Here is a 5,176-nt window from a genome sequence, read left to right as displayed (position 1 = left end):
GAAAAAACACCATGATATTATAAGAATGGTATAATGTCCTTTTATTTGAAAGAATATCTGAATTATTTCCACTTAGATAGTATGCAGGAGTCAAATAACATATCTACATGTTTCCAAATGGGAAACGGTTGAATGATTGTAATTCTTGTAACTGCCTTCCTTTTCACCTCAATAAATCTTGCTAAAGAGAACTCTGCGAAAGTCATTCAGAGGAATTCGTTGTTCACCAACTGCCAATGAATTTGACACCGTTTAAAAATGATTTCAGCAATGATTCCCTTGGACAGCACTAAAAGTGTATGCATGAGAGAATGAATAAGAAAAGTGTTAAGATGGATTCTATGGGAGCCAAGCTCCAGCTATGTTGTTTGACAATCTCCATGAGAACCATTGGCCATCCCACCAAGCAGATGCTTAGATTTCCTCATCCAATGAGATCTAGTTAGCTCCCATAGTTGCTCCTGCCCTGTTAAAGAAGCTGATTCTGTCTCAATCTCCTTATTGGGTGATAAGGACACTGTAAACATCTGGTTCTTTTCCCCTGTGCATGGACCAAGTTGAGACTGGAGTCCAGAAGATGTGGGTGGAGAAACCCCACAGGAGAGTCAGACTGCATCCTGAGGAGATTGGGCTCTTTGTAGCTGCATCAGGTGAATAGTTGCAAGTAGGAGATCGGGTGTGTCTCAAACTCCATCAGAGGAAAGAAAGAGGGTCTCCCTCTCTTCAAGGTGAGAAGCCCAGCAGTGCAACCCTTGAAGGTCTGATCTTGGGGGTTCTCCTCAGTCATCTCAGGCTGCTTCCAACCCCAGAAGCCCCAGAAATAAGCCCTTCAGAAGGACTTTGCTCCAGGCTGCCAGGAAGCAAGCAGAAGGGAGAAGAAAGGGGAAGTTCTTATTACAAGATCCTGAACATCTCTGGAGATAAATTCCAATGGACTATCAGGCAATCAAGGTAGTCTTCCATGTATGACCACAATTTCTGTTGCTAAGCAAGGCAGTTCTTAAGTAAGTTCTGCCTCATTTTACAACCTGCTTGCCACAGTTGTTAAGCAAATGAGTGTGGTCATTACACAAATCTTAGGTTGATCCCATCTTCCTTGCTGGCCTTTTGTGGATGGTTGGAGGTTTCTTCTGAGTGGCTTCTCCAGAGCAGCAAAGGCAGGAGAAGACCCACAAGTGGGAGGCCGCCAATCAAGATGAGTCATTGCAGGGGATTCTTCCTCTTTCCTGGAACTGAGGAAGGAGGCAGGAAGTGGGAGAGGGGAAAGAACTCCTGGGTGCAAACATAGAGTAGATATCCAGGAGGGAATCCAAGAAGTCTCTTAATCTGTCCCTGGGGTGGCTTTCCCCAGCTTGGCCATTTCAGATAGGTTCAACTACAACTCCCAGAATTCCCAGCAGAGCGTTGATTGCATCATCATGGATGCTTCTGACCTATGGGCCACCCAGCCCTGGGCCTTCTTGGAATTGTAGTTGACGCACCTGCTGGATGATGGAATGGAGAAGGGGGCTCCTAGAGGCCATCCACTCGTGTGCGATTTGCAGACTGGATTTGGGCAAAATATGAGGACATAAACCCAAAGGATCCTAAATGATGGAATTCCTACAAATTTTAATTCAGTGTTTGTCCTCTCTGGAAACTGAAATGCATTAATTATTAGTTTTAAATTTATTGAACTTAGCTGGAGTAGAAAAAAGAAGAAAAAGATAAGTATAGAAAAAAGACCATTGTGCCACAAGACACAAATACACACACACACACAGAGTTCAGAAATTCTTCATATATGCAAGATATAAAGTTTTATGCAGCAGTTTCCGTAAAGGACACCCATAGTTATAACAGCCAAAACCCAATTGACACCTTTAAATAACTGTTCAGAAACAGCAGGATTTCCTTGAGGAGTCAGGCCCACAAATTTCCCCTTCCAAGGTTGGAGATCAAAAGGCAGAGAGGCCATTTCTGTGCTCTCTCCATCAGCATCCAGATAACTGAGGTGCTGTCAGCCTCTGCATCGTTATTCGCTTTCGGCTGCCATTGAAAAAGGGAGGGGGGGCATGGTATTTGGGAGGGGATTAATTGGTACACGAGAGAAAGTGGAAAAGGGAATTTTGTTCTCACCATCTACTGCGCATGCTGATGCCTGGGGTTTTGAGTTGGTCAAGGCCAACCATCCTGCATACCAACCTGATGATGTTTCTTGGAGATGCAACCCACATGACACCTGAGGGATTTACAGATTGGACAATGGGATGGGGGTTGTTGGGGGGGAGGAGGTTGGACATATATTTATATGTATGATTTTGAGCGCTTCTGTTTTAGACCTTGCTTTACTTTTCTGCTATCTTTTCATAACCAGTAAAAGTACTCTTAATTCTACAAAATGGAGTTGAGTGGTTTCTTTTTGGGTTGCTGAAGGAGGCTGGTCTGACATTAAGCAAGTTCTCACCTTCGCACTCATCCCTGAGCTAACACCTTCCGAGGGGAGTGCAATATAAACAAGCTTCAAAGAAATGTCCAACCCGTGCAGCGACCAGGAGGACGACTTGGGGGGGCTGCAGGATCCTCATGTCCTTTGGAGACGGAGCGGATGGTGGAACTGAATTTGGAGGAAAGATCCATCTGCCCAGATGTTCATTGGGAGTGGGACAGAAGTATGATCCTGAGGAAATTCCGCCTGGAATTACAACAAGCCAACGTCGGAGACCGGCAGCTGCTTGGCAGGAAGCCGAAGAAGAGGATCTCATGATGTCCCACGGGATGAAACTCTTTCAGGAGGCTTGGGAGAAACGGTGTTTTCGTGAGAGCAGGTCTGAAAGAGAAGCTGATTTCCCTGATCTAGAGGAGAGACCTGCAGAAGACTGGCCTCACCCGGGGTGGGGGCACTGGGGGCGGACAGTGGAGCTGATCAGGATGGGAGAGCCCCAGCAGCCGCAAGAGCCCTTTCAAGGGGAGGACCCCCCCCCCCGCAGACGCCAGAAGGGAGTTTTGTTGTCACCATCTACTGCGCATGCTGATGCCTGGGGTTTAGAGTTGGTCAAGGCCAACAGTCCTGCATACCAACCTGATGATGTTTCTTGGAGATGCAACCCACATGACTCCTGAGGGATTTACGGATTGGACAATGGGATGGGGGTTGTTGGGGGTTGGACATGTATTGATATGTATGATTTCGTGCGCTTCTGCTTCAGACCTTGCTTTACTTTGCTGCTATCTTTTCATAACCAGTAAAAATACTCTTAATTCTACAAAATGGAGTTAAGTGGTTTTTTCCTTGGTTGCTGAAGGAGGTTGGCCTGACAGGTGCCCTTAAAGTGGAGAGGGGCCTGGGCAATGAATGGGAGCTACCGGTCCAAGTCAAAGTCCAAGGATCTGGTCACAATGTTGAGGTCCCTTTTTATTCTAGATCTCCCAGGGCTGCAGCAGCAACAGACACAACATCAAAGGTTTGGTCTCTGGTCTACAAATGGAGCCACACCAGTGTTGGCAAACACACCTGGGTCCCCCTTCTTGGAGGAAGGTGGCCTTATTTGTTGCCAAGCATGAACCACAAGTGTTCTATCTTGCGGAGAACACAGGTGGACAAATGGAGGCGAGCCAGGACTTAACAGAATGCTAACAATTTATTGCTAACAGGTTGCCAACGCGGCAATTCACAATACACGCGCTTCGCTAACAGGCAACAGCTGAGCTCTGCTCTGACAGCCTTTATATATGCCGCTGTCCGAGCAGTCAGCCAATCAGCGCTTAGCACAGCGCCCCCTAGTGCAGCGGACCAGAGGGAAAACTATATACATAACACTCCTTCACACTTAGAAGGCGCATGCGTAATCTTGCAAATACCTTGGGCGGCGACGGACCCGCCCTGATCTCCGCAGAGTGACGTCTGCTTCAGAGTTAGTGGCCGCGGCTTCCAACGGCCCGGGCCTTATCCCAACTGATTCAGCCACCGCTGGAAGTTCACAGGGAAGACAAGGTAGGTCCCTTGGTCTCCTTGCTCTATTTTGAGGTGGCTCTGGGGTGGTAGGCCTGGAAGTAGGTGTTTGTGTGTTTTCGGAATTTTGGCCTGGTTGTTCCCCAGTTGTGTCTGCCTCCCCTTGCCGATTTCGCAATTGATTTATATGGCGTCTCCATATTCGGCCATCCTCTAGTTCTACTATGTACGAACAGGGACCCGTGATTCTTCTAATGATTCCCTTTACCCAAAGTGGGTGGCCGGTGTAATTCCTGGCATATACAGTAGCGTTTACAGAGAAACCCTTTAATTGACAGTGTGAGTCAAGAGGTTTTGCTGGGGCATATTCAGGGTGAAGCCTGTCCAGTGTTGTTCTGATGCGCCGATCCATTAATAACTCAGCGGGGCTTTTATTAGTTGTGGCACATGGGGTGGCATGTTGCCAAAAGAGATAAGTGTCTATGTCCTCCTGCCAGTTGAGTGGACCGAACCTAGCCAGCGCTTCTTTAGCAGATCTGACAGCGCGTTCCGCTAGGCCATTGGCCGCCGGATTGAAGGGTGCCACAAATGCATGTCGGATTCCCAATTGGTCAAAGAATTTTTTGAGTAGGGCAGCAGTAAATTGGGGACCATTATCAGATACCACCAGATCCGGTAACCCATGGGTAGCAAAAACCCTTCTGAGAACCTTAATAATGGCAGGGGCAGTAGTACTAGACAATAAAGCAATTTCTACCCACTTAGAATAAGCATCAACAATAACAATAAAAACCTGGCCCTTTACTGGGCCCGCCAAGTCCATGTGGATTCTGGACCATGGAGCTCTGGGTTGCTCCCAGTTTTGTATGGGAGCTCTGGGACCCGCAGGTCGGGACTCCTGGCACTTTTCACAGCCAGAGACCCACCGTGCAATGTCCTGGTCCATGCCCGGCCACCAAGCGTAGCTGCGGCCGAGTGATTTCATTCTGACGATGCCGGGGTGGCCTTCATGAAGCGTAGTCAGCACCGCGTCTTGGAGCGAAACAGGAACGACCACTCGGCTTCCCCACAGGAGGCAACCTTGCTGGGTAGAGAGTTCGTGTTGTCTGGTTGCAAAAGGTTGCCATTCGGTGCCCAGAGGTTTGGCTGGCCAACCACGCTCAGTCCAAGCCAGCACCCTGGAGAGCAGCTTGTCTCGCCGCGTGTGTGAGGCCACGTCAGCTGCTGTGATGGGCGACTGCATTT

Source organism: Natrix helvetica (assembly GCF_964273705.1).
Source record: "Natrix helvetica genome assembly, chromosome: 5".
Taxonomy (NCBI): Eukaryota; Metazoa; Chordata; class Lepidosauria; order Squamata; family Natricidae; genus Natrix; species Natrix helvetica.
Note: the sequence above shows the minus strand (reverse complement) of the source record.